The sequence below is a fragment of the Nyctibius grandis genome, chromosome 12, assembly GCF_013368605.1.
Source record: "Nyctibius grandis isolate bNycGra1 chromosome 12, bNycGra1.pri, whole genome shotgun sequence".
NCBI classification, from domain to species: Eukaryota; Metazoa; Chordata; class Aves; order Nyctibiiformes; family Nyctibiidae; genus Nyctibius; species Nyctibius grandis.
This window is the reverse complement of record NC_090669.1, coordinates 12,548,307-12,570,759: the sequence shown is the minus strand read 5'-3', so window position 1 is coordinate 12,570,759 and position 22,453 is coordinate 12,548,307.

Here is a 22,453-nt window from a genome sequence, read left to right as displayed (position 1 = left end):
AGATGTCCATGGGACCTCGTTTGCACGTGGTTGTCCCCACCAGCTCCTGCTCAGCATCAGAAACAGGAGGAGGCTGATGAAGGTGTTGCTCCTGTGGCTCAGCTGAAGTGAGGGAGAAATGTCGGCTGCTGTGTGATGACTAAGGCTCACATTGCTTCTATCAGTTAGAGCTCTTAATCACTTTGTGCTGTTTCATCCCATAACATGAATTCACTTCAGGCTTTGAAATTCACCATTTTTGCCATGACTAATTTGTGAAATCTGCCACCTTCCTTCGTGGTTCGCTTTGTGTCCTAGTTAGGCGTCATCTGTCTGATTAGGGAAATCTGTGATTTGTTTCTTGCAGTTGAGCCAATACAATCCCATTCCCCTCCCTTCTCTTCTTCGCACTCAGCTGTGATTCCATCATCACTCTCACCTGATGTGACGGGGACAGAGCAGTGTGGAAGCCATCTTTGACGGGGTTTGCATGCAGTGAGTCCTGGCTTTCTGGCTTTCCTCCGCTACAGAAAGTGTGGGTAAGGCTCAGTCTTGCATCAGTGGGAATCAACCTGAGGCTTTAACCCTGGCTTTGGTTAAAGCCCCTTAGATCTGTTATATTATGTTTACCATCCTACTACGTTTCTCCCAGCCTGGTTACTGCAATATTTTGGAAATCATTTCCCACCTGCCTTGCCAGTGCCTTGTTTCACGATACAGTCATCTGTTACTCTTTATATTGAACATTGCTGGCATTACCAAATGCTATAAATGTACCCAGTATACCATAAAAACACACAAGCAGCTGACTGGTCTTGCCTACAAGAAATACTATTAATCTTTCATTTTTCACATGCTCTAGGCAAGATCCAGAGGGTGCTCGAGGAACATCTCATAACCGAATCAGGTCCTAAATTCAGATTTTCTCACTGATTGGTTAATGTCTAAAAATATTTTCCCACACTCTTAATGTCTTAATTATTCTTTGAAGACATTGCCAGCTCATCCATCTTTTTACCCATAATTTACACCCTCTTACAAATCCAGTGAAATATTATTTTAGTATTTCTGTCACTGAAATACAGTGATAAATTGCCATCTTTTAAGATCAGTGGGAACAGTATAATGGATGTGCAGGAGAGCTTATTGACTTGCTCTTGCCAAAATGGAGCCCTGCCATGAAGTTCAGGGGGATCACGAGCTGCCCTGGCTACTCCTCATGCTTCAAATAGTCCTTTTTAATGGTAAAGTTTATGGGTTTGTGCTACACAGAGTTTTATGAGACAATGATAGGAGAGCAAAAGAAACCTTCCCTCCTAACGCTATTCGTTTTCACCATGACTTTATTTCTCTCTGTGCATTCTGCCTTTCTTTTACCAGTTTCACTCAAAGTTAATCACCTCCCTGTCTAAAACACAATCATGTAAATAAGATCAGCAGCACCATTTCTATTAACAGATAAATAAATGGACAAATCCCTGAGAATCCCTGGCTGTAATTAACCCGTCATCAGAAACCCAGAGGAGGAGGTTCAGGAACGTCCCGTGCACTATTCGTCCAGCTATCAGAACGTGTACGGGCCTGATCTTGGTTCTGCTCATGTGGTTGAAAAAATTTCTGTGAATGGCTCTGAGAGCAGGATTACGCCTGGTGCTCAGCACCCCGTGCTCTTCTCTGTACCCACTGTATTCACCACGGGAGTCTTGCAGCCGTACTAGCCCAAGCTATTTACTTACCACCACAGTGGACTAATCAGATGGCAATAAAAGCTTTTACTGTGCCATCCTGTTTGTGATCAGCAGAAACATAAAAAGCATGTTAGCAAATTGATTTTTGGCATTAATTGTGAGCAAAGAGCATTATACTGAGTACAGATAGGGTGGTTGTTTTTTTTTTTTTCAGGCAGAAAAATTCTATTTTAGTATTTTTAAAGTGATTCTGGAAGATGCTGAGCTAAGCCCAACGGACGTACTTTTCAAATACCATAAGGCAAAGAGTAGTTACTGAATCTCCTCAGTCTTATTAGCTTACATAAACATAAAAATTTGAATAATGTTTAAAAAGCTAAATTCTCCAGATAATCCATAATCAGTAAATGTTCATTACTGAGATGTAGCAAATATGCATGAGATTTCCCCAGTGACATTTTGGTTACACGATTTAAAAGGCATAGCAAAATCCTCCTCTACGCAGGGCCGGGCAGAAACTTCCACAGGCTCTAAAGGTCACTCGGCCACAGCTTGGACCTTCCTGGTCCCCTTCAGGAATGAGCAGGAGAAAATCAGAATTCACTGTCTCATTTTACAGCTCTGGTGATTTATAAATAAATCATCCCCACACGATGATTGATGTCTCTATATAAATAATTAAGTCTTGACCTTATGTTATGACACCTGCTAAATTTTTTGGCACTTGAAACTACCGCTCAGGAGAGATCCTTGACACTGGATAAATAAAGGTGGGACTAGATTCGCGGGGGAAGGGGTGCCAGTTTTTTGTTTACCCTCATTTTGTTCTGTTTGATTCCATCAGCTAATTGATGATGATTATTATTAATCTCCGTTGCAGTCTACTCTGTAGATTTAATTCCTGCCTGTGATTGCTGTTGGAAAGTTTGCTCCATTAGAAGCAGACTTTGTTTACATTTCCAGTAGCCACAGTTTCCCAGAGGTCCCCCAAATCGCTGTGTGACCTAGCCCGGGCGCTTTACACCCGTTTTTGTTTGCGATTTACTTTGCTCGGTGGCAGAGCCCCAGTAGCCCGGGTGACACTGTCATTCTGCTCAACCAGGCTAGGTAGCAGGTGTCAGCAAAAGTTTAATTTGGAAGCTCATGAATTGAAAAGAAGAGCTTAACAGTTATCCCCAACACAGAGAGCTGCTGTGGCCTGCTCCTGGAAAAGAGAAAATCCCGGGGACATGTAAAGAATTGATGAGGCACCAGGCATCTGACAAAATGAAGTCTTCTCGGGATAAACTGGGGATAGCTTTCTCACCAAATGATAAGCATAATTAATAAGCAAAACGGATTTAGCAACTGCCTTTCCGATTCTCACTTCTGAGACCGTTTGGGTTTGCCACCCATCCTCCCTCCCTGGTACTGTATACACAGCCTATTCTCTGAAGAGCTGCAACTTTTAAATCTTGCAATAAAATACAAGCATTTCAGGGTAAGCATCTAACATAAAAAAAAGAACATCTCTTTTTTTAAGCATGTTAATCTGCATACAACACAAGTCAGCTACAGACAGAAAGCGATATTACAATACAATTATCATAAGGGGCTTTCCTAACACCTCAAAAAGCTTAGAAAAATAACCATGCAGCTACGACTGGGCATCGCATTGTTCCTGGCTACTTCCACAGCCAACACCGGGGAATCCCAGGTGTCAGCAAGGTGCGTGGGCTGTCCGGTCACCCATCACTAGCACGCTGGTGCTAACACGCTTGTACAAAATTATTCTTCGCTGTGCGTTTGCCGTGTTTTGAATGTGTACGTTCTTTAGGGTTGAGTGGGGCATAAGGTGGCATTGCAAGGTCCGAGTTGCCATTATCACCGGGCAGGGGAACGTGGGACTTGCCGAGAAGCACACCTACAGGAGAAGAGCGCCTAAAGCAAAGCCCTGTTGCCCCACAGATCAACTCCAGAAATGAGAAAGTGCCTTAATACCCGCTCCTGCTTGCGCACAGACTGAACTCCAGCTGAACTGGATTGCCAGCCTAGGGAGATGCCGGCATTTACCACCCAGTTTGCTGTAGATCCCGTTATTTTCGTTACAGAAACCCAAACCAGACCCGTACCAGCCACCGCTCAGCCCGGCTTGACGCCGCCTCCATCCCTCACCTGAAGTTGGGGTCCCGGTGCCCGGCGACCCCCGTGCCCGAGCGGGGCTGGGTCGGCCCCGCCCGGCTGCGGCGCTCGGGGTCGGGCGCCGCACCTGCCCCTCCACCCCCTTAATTACCGGCACTGTTAATTACGGTGCGAGCCGGGAGGGCAGCCCCGAGGTGAGGGGGTCGCGCCGCCGGGGGACACACGGGACGACGGACCCCGCCGCAAGTTTGGGTACTCTCCCGAAGTGGTGCGGGGAAAAGTTGGGGAGCGGCCGGGGGGGTACGGGAAAGGGGGGGTGGGGTGGCCCGGGCCTGCGGGGGCGACTCGCCACTGACCTGCGCTGCGCCCGCACCGCCTCCCCGCGCTCAGCGCATCTTCCGCGCTCGCCCGCTGCTCTGCGCGCCGCAGCCGCGGCTCCGCGCCGGCGATCCTCGGCGGGGAGGGGAGAGCGAAGCGGGACAGCCCGCCCGGAGACGGGAGGCCGCCGCCCCCCTTCCCCGCCTCCCGCCCCCCCCTTCCCTCCGCCGCGCCCCGGCCCCGCTCCGCTCGGCGGCAGCGCGGCCCCCGCCCCGCCGCGCCCCGCTGCGCACCTCCGGGAGCAGGTGCGGCGGCCTCCGGCGCGGAGCGCAGCGCAGCCCGGCCCTGCTGCGCCCTCGGCGCATCGTCCCTCGCCGCGGCACGGGGGTTGCGCGGGCGGTGCCGGAGCCGCCGCCTTTCCAGGGGTGCCGTTCGCTTCTCAAGTTTGACACGTTGTGGCGGCGCCGTCCGCCCCCCCCAGCCGCCTTCAGGGCTGCTGAATTATGCGTTGTCTGAAGGGCAAATTGCCGCCGTGCGGAGCGGGGGTACGCGAAGAGGGGGTGTGTGTCTGTGCGGGTGTGTCCGCCCAGGCGCGCACACGGCTCCTGCCGGGAAGCTGCGTCGGGAGCTTGTGCCTGGGCGCCTCTGCCCGAAATATCGCAGCCCCCGAAGGGGAAGTTGCGGGGGGAGGAGGAAGGGTCCCGGGCAGGGCGCTGGGGAAGCCTCGGGCTCCCTGCTGCCGGGTGCCTTCGGGGAGGAGCGGGGCAGGGAGGCTCTTCTCGTATCTTAACAGCGTGGATACAAGCATCCTGCCGGGCATGTCCTCCTCCGGTCTGCAATTTGACAACGTTATTGAAAATATAGGTATTTAGAGACCAGTTGGGACGATCGGTGACCCAGACGTACTCCCAAATGAAGGTGGTTGTGAGCACAAACCCCAAGGGGAGAAACTGTAGAAGTAATAGGAAGGGAATTGAAGCGACGGTGCTCTCGAACAGTGTATTGGAGCAGATGTGCTGTAGCCAGAGCACGGTGAGGACCAAGGTGCCTTGTCTAGAGCCTGGCATGGGAACTGTGGAGTAACTGCACAGAAGGTGCCTCTTGCACTCTCTGCTGGCTGTTTTCCACCCTAAAATACCAAGAGGCTTTTCCTGCACAACTGTGCAGCAGAATAAATGGTCTAATAACAGCAAAACCAGGGTATAGCTATAATCCCCAAGAACAGCCACTGTGGCATGCCTGGCTAATACTAGGTGTAATGAAGTGGTGAATACTAGATGAAATCAAGAAACGCCAGAGTTAGACGAGAGAGTGCCCCCAGAGACCGCGCCTCAAGGAGGTACGCTGTGCTCGGGACCCCTCCTCAGCTTTGGGAGCGGCAGGTCCCAGGAGCTGCCCTTTCTGCCAGGGAATCGTGGAGCTGAGCTTTGGCAGCCCGGAGGGAGCGGCAGCGAGGCTTACTGACAGACAAAGCCAGCCACGTTATGTGGCCATACCTGCCATCCATCCTTAATCAGACATTGTGTGCATATAGTGTTAAATGTGTGTCAAGATGGATCCTATTTACAAGCCTCTGAATAGTTCCAGGTGTGTCTTATAAATAAACTATGACATTTGTCCTTTGTCTAGATTAACAGAAATACATTATACTTAGTCTGCTCCCCAGCAATCAATTGTTCTGACTAAGTAGGCGTTATTTATTAAAGTATTGATTAGGGACCCGATCCTCTAGTCTTTAAGCAAACCGGTTCTTTGCTGATGAATGGAATATTTGATTGAGAGTTTTGAGATCAGACAGTATGTAATTCTATTGTCATAGGAAAAAAGCCCACGTGGTACAGCTTTCCAGGGGGAGATGCATTCATGCCACTTGAAGTTCAAAGGAAGAATAACACACGTTCCTTACGTGAAAACTGCAGTCATTGCTTTATCCGAGCGCTTTCTGTCATATCGTTTGTGACGCAGGGTGCATAGGCTTTAACAGCAAAAATAAATGTCTGGCTGGGGAAGTGCATTGAGTTACATACTATAAATGTAAAACGTTCATCGATATCTGTTGCTATGGCAGGTGACCGGGGAGAACGCTGCGCTCTGAGGGTCAGCTCCTCTTCGTGTGGCATAAGGAAACTTTCCTGCTACATCTGTGGTGGCCACTTGTGCAAGCAGGGTGAGCAGAGTGTGGCTGTGTGTCCTTTGTTCAAGGTGTGTTATGAAAAATGCTTTAAATGAATGACCTTGAAAACAAAGCCCAAAGAAGAGCCCTGGCACTAGGTCCCGTTACAGTGAGTTCTCTGCCCCGCTCCCTGCAGGACTCACAATTATGTTTTTCTTCAATTTTGTCTCCGTTACTTGCAAAACATTCTTGGAAATTTGAAAAATAAGGTATCTCAAAACAATGATTTCTGGGGTTTATTTTTGTATTTGCGAGGATTGATTTTTATTTTTTTCCCCTCTCTGTCTCCAGTGGAACAGAAGGGAACATGAATCCCTTTTGTTTACTTCTTTGTTTCTGCTCCTGACTGCTTAAATACATGAGCAGATATGTGTATGGCTCTGGCTGTAGTCTGGTGCTAGTTAGTGGCCATTACAAAGTTAGGAGGAAGAGCAACAATGAAAAAGCCTTGGTTTTGAGAGGGTAGAATGAAATAAGAGGACAGAATAGAAAAAAAATTAAAATACTTATATAAGAAAATAATATACTTGACAAATGCTATGTACACTATAATGATAGAAGATTTTCATTCAGGTATTTATATGAAATGAGATTTCTAATTATTTTGAGATTAAAACATGTTAAAGCAAATGCAATGTTTACTGAAGGGACTATTTTGTATTATTAGTTGTACAGACTCATGCATTCAGGGTATAAAGAAACAACCCAGCATATAATCTAGTATTGTTGTTGTGATCTATTGATACTAGTACCGTGCTTATAATAAGGATTGCTGGTTATCATACATCACAAATTGTCCTATATGTAATCCCACTGCTTTTAAAATTGGAAGGCATTGTTTACCTTTGTTTAGTCATAAGCAAATGTGACTTATATTTTCAGAATGCTTGCTATAGAAGGCTGGGAAACATTTGGGGAGGGTGAAAGTAATTGTAAAGTTGGTTTTGGTGCTTAGACACATGTAAAATATTTCTGGTGGAAAAGACTGGAAATTATTTATCTCAGTGATGTGGGGCCTGATATTTATAGCAATACTATTTGAATGCTTTAGAAAAAAGATTATTTCCCCCATTCTGCCAATTATTTGGAAAAAAGTAAAAAAAAAAATTATTATATAGTATAGGAAAGTTCATCTTATATTGAGTCTTTATTCATCTCTCAGAAAATAGCACAGAGAAAAAATGAGGAGAACATATGGTGTCTTCTATCAGTCAGTCATCATTACTGCTTCTTCACACTATGTCATCACCCCACAAATAGCAAATGAGTGTGAATTTCTCCCTGCTGAAAGAGAAAAGAGAAAACTGGTTAGTGCAGCCAAGTAAAAAATAATTAATAAATATTACAATAGCATCAACTGGAAGATTATATAAAATATTAAAGACAATGAGAATGCAGAGGGAAAAACCCCTAAACTGTCAAACAATAGTATCAAACCTGCAAATGCTGAGCTGGAGCAGAACTCATGAATTTCTCTTGATTTGATAACCAAGCTTGAAATATTGATGGGACACAGTCTTTCTTGCCCATTCTTTATGAATGATTCTGTGCTAGTGAGGTGCTCAAACAGACAGTACTCAAGTAAGAACTGCGAGGAATTTGATGTAATAGTTTGTCTCTGGGGCATCCGTAAAATCCTGAATTTCCTTTTTAAGCAGGCATCTAGGAAAAATATAATTTTATTTAATTCCCTGATGTTCCTATTACACTTCTAGTGTAAAGGTTGCGATTGAAATCCTTATCTGCAAAGCCTCTCTGCTGTTCTTAAATACTCTTGCAAAGAAATATATAACAAAGCAGCTTCGGAAATAGCTGCCACAGGAACTCAATAAACCCCAACACTGGAAACATCCATCCCAGCTTTGGAAATGATATTTCAAAATCAACCTCCTATAGAAGCAGTAAAAGCAGTTGAGGTTTATGGGGGAAAAAATTATATATATGTATATATATATATGTGTGTGTGTGTATATATATTTATCTGCAAACTGGTAGATTTCCTGCGATCAGGCAAATCCTCAGGCTAGAAAAAACAAAGTGCTCATTTTGTCTTTCCATCTTCCTCCACCTCCCCGCAGTGTTGTTGAAATACCACCGAGACCCCAAGGTAGACCCTGTGAATAAAGCTCCCTGAGTGGTACCTCCAGAACAGTGCAACAAAGCAGAAAATTAAGAGCCTTATAGGAAAGTCTAAAGCAAATTTAGGCCAGATCGCCTCCCAGATCTCTAATCCTTCATTCCCTTTGGATCCTTCCCTTGAAAAGCAGCTCATAACGGGATGCTAATGCACCTGGAATTGAGCCCCATACATGAACTACATGGGGAAGCAAGCTCCTTTGCAAGCTCCTTTCATTTTGATGTCCAGCTGAAATAGATGCGTACCGGTTGGTAAAACTGTGGTTCAAACAACTACCTGGAGCTATGTAGATGCTTGGACTAGAATTAAATTTCTTTCATGACCAGTCCCAGGATCGGATGTAATTTTATTGATGCTCCTTTAGAGTAGTCACACCTGACTGTGGAAACAGAGCTTTCCTCTAAAGATCATTTTCTAAAAATTGCTTACACCGCAGACAGCCAGTGAGGGTGAGCTTGGCAGGCTGGGGAACGGGACAGTGTCAGCTAGGGACATGGAAGAGGGAAAAGCGCGATGGTAGGTAGTGCTAGGGATAGAAGAAAGCAGGATAAGAGTGAATTTTCTGGGATTTAACCAAAAACAAGAAAATATGAAATAATTCCATGCACTCTGCTCCTGGGGCACTGCTTCTGCATGTGTAGTATCTGGAGGACAGGAGTGGCAAGGTTTGTATGGAGAGGCAGTGTCTTTATCAGACCAAGGAATGTCGATGGGACAAACTGATGGGTGCACAAACCATTATTTGGGAACAAAATTAAAATCTCTGGGAAAATTATAGAAACCTCAAGAGACAGAATTTGAAGAGATGTATTAGATCATATGGTTCATTCTTTGGTAGTAGCAGCAAATTGTCCCCTAGAGACCGAGGACACCAGTTATTTCATATAAATTATAGCCAAAAGGCCCAGAAGGAACAATATGGTTTGACAGGGAAGCCTGAGAAGATCTAGTCTTAAGTGAGAACAGCCAGACCTGCCAGACTCAGAATCCAAAAATCGCCCTCAAAACTACTCTTTGGAAACTCTATCGATAACCTGGAGTAACCAGGAGCTGTAGCTTTTGTACTCATTACACTGGGTAGGTGCCGAAAAGAGTTTGTTTCAGCAGGATGTACAAAGCTGTATGTTGAGATACTCCCCACAACAACATATAAGGGCAGAGGCATTTGAAGTATTTTACTGCTCCTTTTTGGTCCATCCTTGAAGACCCGTGGTTGGCAGGGATAATTTCTAATGGCCATTTGAAGGGCTGAACCTGAAGGGCTGGGTTCTGTCAGGCAATGTCGCGCTCTCAGGCATAATTTGTTGCAAGTGAAGTGCTGCGTTATTCTAACTTTGGGTTCCCATTAGATTTATTCAAATCCCATCCAGTGCTGGCATTTGGGGCTTAGGTCTCCTTAGGAATGACTTGGCTGTCCTGGATGGATTTGCTTTTTCATTTCCAGAGACAGTAAAACTCTGGGACAGAATTCGTATGCACTGCGTATGCAGCTCCTTATTGTCCATGTTTGGGCAAGAAATGGAACCCTGATCTATCAGTATAGTGGTGGATTTTGCTGTGCAGCAGTTGGGATGACCCTGAGGATGTTTTTCCAAGTGGATGAGTGGAATGAATCATACTGGAAAGAATAACTGGAGAAAAATATGCTTAATGCTGGCCAGCAAAAGTGATCCTAGTGGGATCACTCCATCACTGAAGGAATGTGTCACAGCTCTTTCATAGGTGACATAAACAAGTTCCTCTTCAGGCTTCCAGGAACAGGAACAGATCTCCTGACACATGCATTAATTCTTCTTGATTTTATGTGTTTCATAAGTTTGTGGGATGACTCAGCAGAGAGGGAGCACAGTGCAGGCATGTAAGCCTTCTCCTGAAGAACCGTTCTGAGGACCAACCAAAGCAAAATAACTGCAAAGTGTAATAAACAATGCTTTTGCTAGCCTCAGATTAGGCTTGGCTCCTGCTCCCTTATCATGGACCTTCTGTCTCTTCAGCCTCTCTTGTCTCCTGCTCCTTTACCCCAGGGGCCCTGCCTCTGCGCCGTCCATCCCGCACACCTACTGCAGAAACAAGCCCGCGTTTGGCCAGATCTCCCTTCCACCTCTTCCCTTTTCCTTTGCTGCTCCTGTCTTTTCCCCTCTCATGTTACTATTACTAGTTCTACTTTTTTTTTTTGGTAACATACAATGTGAAGAATTGATTTTGCGCATGGTTCGTGCAGAGGGGGGCTGAGCCTGTGAACAAAGCCAGTATTTCTTGTTCTTCTTTCTACCCTTCTTTTACATCTGTCGTGCTGTTTCCAATAAACAATTAAAATAAGTACAAGTATTGCAGTCAACTGGGATTTCACCTAGTCTGCTTGCTTGAGTACCCCTCCTGTGAAATAGGAATGTTGTACTCCGGCACCGTTATAGGATACCTGGTTTCATTATAGGATACTGTTCCTTGTTTCTCCTGTACTTTCACTGGCTGAAATACCGAGAGGAGAAAAAGAGGGGGTAAAGGGGAAGCTGTAGATTTAGTTCTGGCTTTGCCTAACCTCATTGGTTGGGTTTTGTTTGCAAACCCAAGGGTGCTTGAGATTCAGGTCACTTCTCTCAATCCCCCTGCAGTGGTAGGCGTGTGTGTGAATGCATCAGAGAGGAGAGATAAATGACTCACATTATGATCCATCTTTATTTCAAATAGTACTCAGCAAAAGCAAGACGGTGGCTTTTGTGTTGCAAAACCTTGTTGATTTAATTTTCATTTTGCAGAGCCGGGCGTGGTTTGGGCAGAGGTGCTGTATATCTTAACGCACAGAGGGCGAGGGCAGCACAGACCTGTGATTTTTAGTTTGGCCAACTTCTCCGAGGAAAGCTAGCAGATCGATTTAGGGGTTAAAAAAAAAAAAAGTAAACTATCTTTGGCCTGTAGATTTTTCCCTGATTCTTACCTCTTGGTTTTCATTTCTGAACAAGCATCGTCATCTCATCTCGTTAGGGGTAGTAGAATCTGAAGGGTAAGAGGCAAAAATCCTGGCTATTGACATATGTGATGCAAACTAGCTCTTATTTCCTTTGTAAATCAGGGATTGTGGAATACTGTAGCAGATGTCTTGTCAACTGGGGAAGGTCTGCTGTTGTCCTTTAAAAATCAGCTGCTGCCTAGGTGCACTGGTTTTCTTCAGAGCTCAAGCAGTGATGCTTCCAGAATCAGGCTTCCAGTCTTCCCCAAATTTTGAATCACAAAAGCATCTCCAAGGTCAATTCCTGGAATACCTTTGGATTTTCATCACTTTTGGCCATCTGGACTAGATGTGCAAGGTGATATCAGTGAAGTCCTTTGTGAACAACTATCCATATGACAATGGGAAGAATGCCTTTAAATGTTGTGAAAAGGGGAGGCAAAAGCTCAGGGCGGAATCAGGATTTCAGTTTTATTTTGAACCGAGCAATGTAACCTTTCAAATTCACAAAGCATTGTCAGTTCTTATAATCCTTTATTAGTCTGCATGGTTTTGATTTCTATTTGTATTTTTACTATCCAGGGAAAAACAGATTTCAGCATCCTTTAGTCTGAGCACTGTCAACTGTCGTTGTAGGAATAAGGCGAGTAAGAATTACTTGTGTGAGCAAGATTTAATTGACCAGGCACTTAGGGAGAAGAAGAAAGGAGGAAAAAGAAAAAAGGAGTATCTGTAGCTTGATTCAAGCATTCTATCTGTTCTGGAAATAAAGGAAGAGAGGACACAAGCTGCTGCATTTGTGTGATTGCACTAAAATAGCAGCTTGTGTTTACATTTTAACTTTCCATTACAAGGCTGCTGACTGCGTAGCTGGAAGCACAGATTTAGGATGTGGCGAGTACCTGTTCTGTTACGGTGCCCCGAACAGCCAACACACAAACACTTATCCTTTTGATGTGGGTGCCAGCTTCTGGGGCAAAGGCATATGGCACCGGGGATTTCATGTTGTCTTTATAAGTGCCAGAAAAGGAGAATATGCAGAAATAAGAGACACAAATAACGTTTGCTCTGGCTCTCTCCATTCTATCATCTAGGGCCAGACTCTGCCCTCATGTTTGTTTTGGATGGTTTCTTAGTATGTCAAATGTCTCGTTAGGTTCCAAGTGCGATGTGGTAAAGCACGAAGCGATATTTTATAGCGTGGCAGACCTGAAGCACCAATTGCCATGTAAATGCTCTCAGTCTTATATCTAATTCATTCACACTGGTCCCTAATACAGGTGATCCCCTGGGTGGCTTCCCCAAGTACTGACAGCAAAAGCACAGCCGTATGCTGTAGGTGCCAATGGCCTTTCCTTTTTAATAATTCCTATCTCAGTTACGAAGCTGTTCTTAGGGTTGAAGGAACTTCCCTCTTTCCCCTCCCCTCTCCCAGATTTTTGGAGAGACCGAATGAAGATCTGGCTCTAGGTTGTCACTTTGCAAATCAAGCTGTTTTCTAATCAACACAACAGTCAATTATTTGCCCTTCTGTACCTTAAAAAGCAATGATACAGATCACTGATGGGAACTCAGTGATCCTATGTCAGCCCTTTTTCATTAAGCTTGCCAGCTTGCTTTGTAACCTCGCTGCTGCTGCTGCTGTCAGAATACAGTAAACTTTTTGTCTGATCCCACAGGGTCCTTGAAGTTTATTTCATTACAGAGTATAATATCTCCTAATGGAAACTAGGTAATAGACATACCAAGAACTAGCAAACAGGAGACTTTGTGTCAAAAGAGAATTCAATTTTAATTAATCTTTTCAGAGTAATTCAATTGAGTCTTCAGGAGGAACCTATTTCTGCTTTTCCCCACAGTTTCCTGCACTGATTCTGCATATTTTAAATCTGTAATTCAGTAGTCCAAGAGTACATCTAAATAGAAAGCAAGAGATATATGTTAGACTGCCTCTTGGGAGATTTGCTTGTATACAAGGACTGGATCTTTTCCTATTAACAGGACTACTGCGTTTTGGTGGCAGCAGGAAGATCTTAATGGTTTTTCCCATGTCTCGTTCTCCCTCCTTCCCTCCCGCAGTGTGTGTACAGGTATACGTGTATCTATGCGTATGGATGTATATGAACACACGCATAAATATTCTGTAATTTTTCATTGGGGAGAAGACTTTCCTTTTCTGACTTGTAATTTAAATGAGAGAGACACGTTTCGCTGTTACTTCCACTGCATCCATTTAGCAGTGCAAGAAAGAGTTATGTGTCAGCATGTATGGGTGCGGTATACGTGTGTTTAGTCTCTCTCTGTATCTACAACCTCCCGAGCCTGATGTAATAATTCACACAAGGGTGACAGCCAGTTTAGAAATGATTTTCTATAAAACAGAAAGAAAATACACAGAATGTATAAACTTGTAGTCTTATCTCCTTCTAGCCAGTTCTCCTCCACCCTCCGAACAACTACTTTCTACATTTTTATTCTGACGGTCTTTAGGGCTGAAAAAATGATCTCCTGGCATCACTCTGATTTTTTTTTTCTGACATGGCTTTCAATTAAAGCACTTCTGTTTCACAGATGATATTGTATTGATTATGATGGGAATGCATGTCACCCTGATGTCCTTTGCTCCCCCCTCCAGCTGGGGAAGGTCTGTCCTAAAAGGATGTGGGTAGAAGGTAGGTTAGGATTCACTTGCTTTAGATGTAAGCAGCACAAAATCATGTAATCTTGGAGTAGCAGTTATTTACTAACACCCACTATAGGTAGAAGTATCTAAGGGTTTACCATGAAAGCGAGGGACTGGTTGGCCAAGCGTGTGAAGGCAGGCAGAGTCTGTCCGTGGGGCGACGTGTGGTTCTGAGCAGAAAGCTGAGAGCAGAATACGCTCCCTCTCCCTCTCTCGTTTGTGCTGCAGCCTGTAATAGAAAATAAATTAACATATTCATTTTAATCTTAGGCAAGGAAGAGTGACATATATTGCTTATCTGGCAATACAGGGTGTCCGTATCATCTTTGAAAGAATGGGGAACACGCAGGTGAATAGAGACACCTCTGCAGAGCCGGAGCCTGATGAAAGGTGCACGGTATGGCTATTCAAGTGAGAGGAGCCGAGTGCTCTGGAATCAGGCATTAAATGCTCAATTTATTTTCCATTTAATTCTCTCCTTAGCTTTATTTAAAATTGTTTTGATAACAGAAGGCTTCTGGGTTTGGGAATTTAGCACGAGGACGGGAGAACACTAAGATTATGTATTGCTGTTTCTGTAGGTATATATAGTATTGCTTTTGTGGTAGAGTGCAACTTGAATTCAGCTGCACTGCTTCCTCTCACTGCAGTAGGTAATATGTCTAGCTGGAAAGCTTCAGTGGGATGGGGCAGGGAGAAAAAAGAGAAGCAAAGAGTTGAAGGGAAGAGGGAAAAGAGAAAAATGGATCAATAGAAAAAAGGGAAAAAAACAGTAAAGGTGGTAAGAGTAGTGAGCAAGAATGAAGGGATAGGGCATATGTTAGAAAAAGGAAGGGAAAACATGAAGTGGCTTGAGGATGCTGGGAAATCTCATCCTTCCAAAACATGAGACTGTCGGGGAACAAGAACAAGACATGGTGCTAGAGTGTTGCCTCATGGGCTGAGCAACGGCAGGAGTGAGAAGGAAAGCATAAAAGGGAACTGAAGGGGAAAAAAGAGAGAGTGTTTTTGAAAGTAGGTACAGCTGGTAACAAGAGGGAGGTGGTGGTGCTGCTTTCTACCAGGGTGCAAAGATGCTGCTCATCCTTTTGCTGAGGATTGTGACAGATAGAAATGCGAGGCTGGATCTACCATGGGAACTCCCCATTTTATAAGAAATACGTTAAAAAAACTTGACTATATTGTACTTATGGGCTATTTATTTGACATGCTGTAGACTTGCTTTTCATTAAGTGACAAGAGAAAGTGAATCTGAGCTAATAGCCTTATTTATGAAAGAAAGCATCTTTTCCTCACCATGCTTGATGAAGGAATCGAGCTAAAGCAGAGGAGGCAGCTTGAGTGAGGTCTGAGTGAGCCAGCCCCATGTGTCCGGCATGGGACAGCAGCGGCCACTGGGTCAGCAAACAGTTAGATCTAGCAGCTATTAGCTTTTATTTTGGGGCACTTTTGAAATCTGTCTTTCAAGATACGTGCCTGCAGAAGCAGGGGCTGCTCAGGCTCCCAATGGCTGCTAGCACCAAGACACTGAAACACTGCTAGCAGTTCTCCCAGCGGCGACGGGTTTTGGGAAGACGCTCCCTGTGGCCCCTGTGCAGGCAGAGTGTCCTGGTTTCATGGGGATAAAATTTATAGAATCAAGTTTCTGTTAGATTTTGTTTCAGTTTGTGGCCTGCTGTGGTGATCAGGCCATTAGCAGCTAAATGCAGGGCAGCTGATCCAGGCTGGCCCACTGGTGTATTCTATAGCATTAACATCAAGTTCACTATAAAAGAGAAAGCTGCTGGGCGGGGGGACTCTTTTTGCTCTCCTCTCTTCTCCCTCTTTCTCATTCCCAACGATCGCTGTTCCTGGAGCAATTTGCTGCAACTCTGTGGGTTAAGTATAATGTTGTGTGTTTGTATTACCATTGATGTTAGTTTGTTTATTTTATTAAATCTGTTTAAATTTAACCCACAAGCCTCCATCCTTTTTCCAATTCCCTTCCTTGTCTGGGGAAGGGACATTGGGTGAGAGAACAACAGTTATTGTTTAGCCCTGGGTATGGGCTAAACGAAGACACAAGGTGACGTTAACTAACACTTAATATGGCATAATACTAACGATGGGCATTCTTGCGTGGGCCTTTTCACCAGCAGGTGTTAGTGGCTGTAATTTGATTTATCAAGAACTCGGACTTCCCCACCTAGGGCTCCACTTAGCCCAGGTGAACCAGGCTGCCCTGTCTATGCTAAGGATATGTGTTATTGCATAAACCCTCACCTCTTTCTTTGTATCTGTTCTGCCATGCAGCTGGTAAACCCACCTGGGGAGTAGGACGAGCGGAGCTGATGACTACGCAGAGGAGTGAGAAGGATGGGTTGCGATGTAGAGCAAATGTCTGGAGTCGTCGTCTTTGTCCAGATCAAGAGCTGTGTCTCTCTGAAAACAAAACAGATCGACGAGGGTGAGGATTGTGTGTTCAGTTGCTTTAACTCCTATGGGAATACTGGGACTGAGAAAAACTAGAGAAAAATATAAAAGCTTAGAAATGTCCTTGAATGATTCTTGAGAAATGTGCTTAGAAAATCAGATACATAACAAGGAACCCAAAGGATAAAACCCAGCAGTGTTCAGGGCTCTCCATGACAGGCTGCAAATAGGAGCCATCTTTTTCTTGAATGGAAGTGAAGGAGAAATATTAGGAAAATCTGTTTAGATTGTATGCCATTGTAAGGTATGGCTGGCATCTCATTCGCTACCTGTTAAGAAGCAATGTTTAGTTACAGCATCCTGTTTACTGCCATCCTTTTTTATTTGAGCTTGTGTAATATAAAGTCATTTGAAGAACTAGCAGTGCGAAACAAACTCTCTGCTGTGCACAAGGTTATTTCCTTAAAATTTGGGCTTTAATGACATGCAGAAAGGGGCTTGCTCTTCTTGCCCCAGGCAGTCTTTGATTGTGCTCAGCTCCGTTGAGCCCGGCTTTGTACAAAGTTGCCTTGGGAAGGCAATAGTCATCGCTTTTCCTAAGGGTGAGAGGGGCCAAGTCCACTTCTGCGTACTGCAGGGACAGTGGGGTGGCACCTGCACTGCGTTTGGCCCCATAGACAAAGAAACCTATTTCTGAAGATGCTTTGTTGACTGAGCAGGGCTGAAATGAAGAACCACATCAGACCTTTCATTTCTGCAGAATAAACTGTGAAGAGGTTTCCCCTCTCCCCTACCCCCATCTCACAAGCATTTGGCTTAGAATTAGCTCTGACTCACTTGCCAGATTGCTGGTAGGTAGTTCAGAGCCAACGTCTCTGCCAGAGAGAGAGGCCGGCGCTGTTCGAAAAACCTTTCTCTGAGTGCATGCAGCCTGGCACGAGGCCGGGACGTAGATGCTCTGGGATCTTCCCTCTCTCTGCCATGGACTTTGCCTGTGGTGTCACGCCTATTTTAAAAACCTCTGGGTTGTTCTCTTACATTTCTTGTCAGAGTATGAACCACCAGCCTCATGCCTTGGGTTGCCTGCCCGAGCTGTGAGCTGTGACAATCAAACCAAATTCCCGATTTGTGCAGAATGCCCTGGTGTCTCCATCTGACGCGGGGTTTAGCGACGCACGGGTGTCCCAGGTGGACTTTCTGGGAGGATGAGCAATCTCCTAATGCACTTTCCATCCAGCATCCTGCTCTGCAGCTGCGCTGGTCGTATGACCGAGAGGCATCTGAATGTCACTGGTAGAGGAAAAGTGTCAGGTGCAATCATCCGTACTGCCTTTAGGAAATGCAATGGTAGGATCAAAGGTCTAAAGCTCCAGTAAATAGAACAAAACAACAGATAAAAGGTCTAAAATAAAATGTTATAACTCAGAGCTTGTGGGCGGGTTCATCCTTGTCCCTGCTTCAGGATTAACTTTTCACTTGCTCCCTTTATTTCCTTCTTTCTTCAGCTGGCTTTGCTGTGGGTTTTCATTGACATTCTTTACATTTAGGTGGTATGAAATAAATAATTAAAGTCCTTCCCACTGTAATTTGCCCTGTATTGACAAAGCCTGATAGCCCACCCGCTGAAGGCACTACTGAGTCTCCAGCGCAGGCGTGGCTGGCAGAGATGGGCTCTTGGCTGGGAATGTAAAGCTACTCAGTTCGATGAACTTAAAACTTTTAATTAACTCTGCTACAAGTTGCTTTTATTTGGGCCTCTCTGAACCCAGGCCTCCCTGAAGACGTCCCAGCAGCCCCAAGGGTGCCATTACACCATTGCGCTGTAAGTTCTGCAGGGCATGGACCCTCTCATCCCATGGAGCTGTGACATGCCCTGCTCAACGGCCCCAACCCTATGTGCAGCTCTAGGAGCTGTTGCAGCATGTGCACTAGGTAACCACAATAAGTGACGTGATAACGACACGCAGGCAATAGCGTTGCCAAAAGCTATTCCCGTGCCAACCACCTCAGCCATTTTGCTGTAAAGCTTTTCCAAAAATGATAGTGGCGAAATAGGAAAAGCGTTTTTATTTTTGTTGTTTTTTACTTTCGATAGTCTTCAGAACAGCAGAAGCTATTTTTACTCAAGCTGTCAAGGAAAAAATATTGCCTTGAGGCAGAGGCCAAGCTTAAGATAACTCAGGTGGAGCACGAGCTGAAAGAGCGGTTCCCCACGTACAGCTGCCTGCTGGGGCTCTTGCCTCCACCGGCTCTGTGCTCCAGCCAGGTTTTGTCCAGGAGCTGGGGTGCCCGACCAGAAGAGAATCTGGACAAAGTGGTGCTCCATCACTGTCTAGTCCGTGGTACCTGGGAGCAGAAGGTGGGTATTTCTCCTTTCATGCCTCTGTACAAGGGAGAGCAGAGTGGCACCATTGAAAGCTGTGGCCTCACTAATGAGCAGCATGTTCTGCTCTGCATAGGAACAGATAAATGAGGAGCCTGGTGGGGAAGGATGAACACACCAGCATAGTCAGCAGTACCACAGATACCCCATAAACGGCACGGCTTAGATGAAAATAGCCGCAGCGTGTCGGTAGAGATGTGATGGCTGTATCCTGCTCCAAGTGGGACCCAGCAAGCCAGGATTAATGTCGTGGAAGTCAGCAGATGCTCCGTATTTGCATCAGCAAAATCACAGATGGAATTGGGTTTTCTGAAATGTCTGAAGGAGAGGACGTGTTTCCTGGCAGAGCGAGTGCGGTCGGATCCGGCCCAGGAGCGGCAGGGCTGGGACACCATCTTACTCTTTTTCAGTTTTTAATAACTCTGGGTTTTAGCACTTCCACTTGCTATTGCAGCAGCTGACAGGGGACCTACAGGAAAATCCAGTCTTATTGAAACTGAAAAGGTCAGTTTTGTTGAGCGTTTCCATGGTGAAAATTATAAATTAAATATATTCAGACTTTTCAAGCTACTCGGATCCACGGGTTGGGCTGACCAACTGGAAGATTTTCCCGCAAGCTATTTTAATAGTATCTTGTTGCACAGCTTTCATGTGTGGGGTGGGCTTGTTTGTTTTTTTTTTTCACTGAAAAAAAATATTTTTCTCTTTTGTTAAGCCAGATTCTTCAGTCTTTGCAGTGCTGTTGATGGACAAAGCACTGTCAGGAAGCCTTGCGAAGGGGTCCGAAGCCCCCCAGGAAGGCAGCTTTTCAGTATCACCATTTCTGTGTCACCACAAAGGCCCTGATTTGCTTCCCCTGCAGCTGTGTGTGCAGGCTCCTGTTGACTGTCCTGCTAAGAGGTATTTTGAGCAAATATTCCTTCATTTGCCTCTGGCAAATGCCACTGGGGACTCAGCTGTTTCCCACTGACGTCAGTGAGGTCTTTGCTTTGTGTTCGCTGCCGGTTGGGTTAGATTGTAACCGGATACATTTTATTAGGGCCTGGATTGATTTTGGTCGATTTGCCAGGTCAGTATGATCTCTCTCTCATTCCCTGAGCATTGGATGGTATTTGCAGCTACTGTCAACTTGGCAAGGAGAGATACGGGCACCCTTCTCTGGGGTGCTGCACCTTGAAACGGCCCTGCGCTACAAACCTGCAGAAAATCCCTGCCCAGCGAAGGCATGCTGGAGCCCGAGAGGCTTCTCTCTGTGCAGTGACTCCTAGGATGGAGCAGCTAATGCATTTCTTGTTCAGCGGTTGTAACTAAATGCCCAGTCCTGCTCTATGAATTTTCAAATAATTTCTCATCAGTCTCACGTACTTTCTATATTTCTTTTCACTTCTGCTTGTTACTGAGGTGCCATAGGCATAGAGGTAAGGTCTTCCCTTTTAAAGAGTTCATCTGCTCCCACCACTCACTGCTAATTAGTTCTTTTTTCCCACAATTTTGATGAAGCTCCATCGGTAACCAGGTATGGTGGCATCTCCTACAGCGTTTCTTACCTTCTGCAGCATACAGCACTGTCGCTGTGGAAGTCTTTGACATGATCACATGATACGTGTGAATTATTAAAAAGGTGTAGAGCAGAGATGGCACTGGCAAGGGAGAGCTCCTCTTCACAGTTAGGCTATCAGCCCTATCCCGATTGCTGATGTCGGGGAAGTCAGGGCCATGACTCCTGTGTTGTACTGCCAAAGTCCTGCGTATCTCGTGCTGGATTTCAACCTAGAGACTGCCTGAGTGCACAAGGGACAGGCTGGCTGTGACCTGGTGGGCTGGTGTTGCTGGTGGCTCATCCCCACAGGGAGCCTTGGGCACCACTGAGGCGGTGTGAGGTTGCTGCCACCCGTCCCGCTAGCCGGCTCCAGCAGCTGCAGGGTGCATAGAGGAGGGGAGGACAGGTCAGTGGGAGATTCCCTGCAAAGACCAGGACCAAAATGATTTTGTTTTATAACTTATTTTGCATGGATGTTTGTACCTTGAGGTAATCCCTGAGCAGGTGAGCCAGTGCCAAGGAATCAGTCTTGGGCTACTTGACTACGCCCTGGCACCATGCTCATCGCTTGTGTATTCTGGGTGCTGCCCACACCGCCCCAGGGGTGTGGGGAAGCTCTGAGCTACGGACTCTTCTTATCCCAGCACCAAGTGGCCCTGGGGACTGAGCCCAGCCACAGCCTGTACAGGCAGCAGGCCCCTGAGGAGGCAATTGTCATGTTAATGCAAGACCTGCTTGGGTTTTATAATCTTGGATCTGTGCCCTTCGCTCCCTCCTATCCCAGACTCTTCTTTTTATCACGGCTTCTCCTTCTGCTCTGGTTGCTGCTCACCCCTGCGCAGTGTTTTTACCATTCGAGCAGCTTTTCTCTTAGAATCACAAGAAGCTGGGAATGGCTGAATCTCGTATTTTACTTGCAAGACACAACTGTATGTAAATTGAGGGAATTAGCTTTGGTTGGGTTTTTTCTTTCTTTCTCTTTTTTTTTCTTTTCTTCTTTTTGCCCACAGTAGACTGCAATATGTATAACATGGTAATCCTTCTATAATATCCTCACAGTTTTTATAGCTCCCAGTTTTCCTATGTCCTTATACCTGCCAGTATCCCTACACGGTTCCATACACCATATGGCAGTATGCAGTTGGTGGGAGGCTGGGTAGTGCTCCTTGTCTTACTTACCTTTCCACCCTCCACCACAGCTGCGGGTTCATGCACAGTACTCTCTCTGGTGGGTTTTTCCCACATTGTACATGCATTAAAAATTCCCAACCTAATAGCTTTTAGGTATTATAGATGACTTCAGAGGCGTTCTTCAGTCTATACAGCTACGAGCTGTTTCATTTTTCATTCAATGCAACATAAACTGAAGACTGAAGACCTGGAACCCAAGCAGATTGCAAACTTTGGTTATCCACTACCACTGTGAGTTTGTACTCACACTACGCTGCACACACATGTACATGTACTCGCTTACTTACTCACTAGGGTTTGGTTGTTTCTCAGTGCAGACAGCTTTGCTATTAAAATCTGTAGAAGATTTTGTTTTTAAAAACAGACGAACACCCACAAGTTGGTGTATGTGATTTTGTTGTTCTCCATTTCCCAGTGACAGAAGTTTAAATGTAGCCAGCAAACTCAGAAGAGACCAAACATCTTTGTGATAAAAATGAAGACCCAGCAAGTAGCTGGTTTAGTCTCAGTTTCTTAGGGAATATGGTGAACTCTGCAGAATTATTCATTTACTACGCAAATGAAATAAAATGGGTCCTTGCCCCTTTCTCCCACCGCATAAATCCAGTCCACTGTGACAGCATATTACTGTGATGTATGGTGGGAAGCAATTACCAAGATGGAAAGAAAGAAGAAATTATTACTACCAATCTTTATTTACTTTACAGTTGCACTGGAGGGCCTGCTTTTCCTTGGGAACTGTACATGGTCATAGAAAGACAACACAGACCAGTACAGGGAGGGAAGGAGAGGAATTATCCCTGTTGTGAGGATAAAGATGTGAGGAACAGAGACCTTGAGGAAGTCACTCAAGATGAATGCAAGGAATCTGTGGCAGAGCT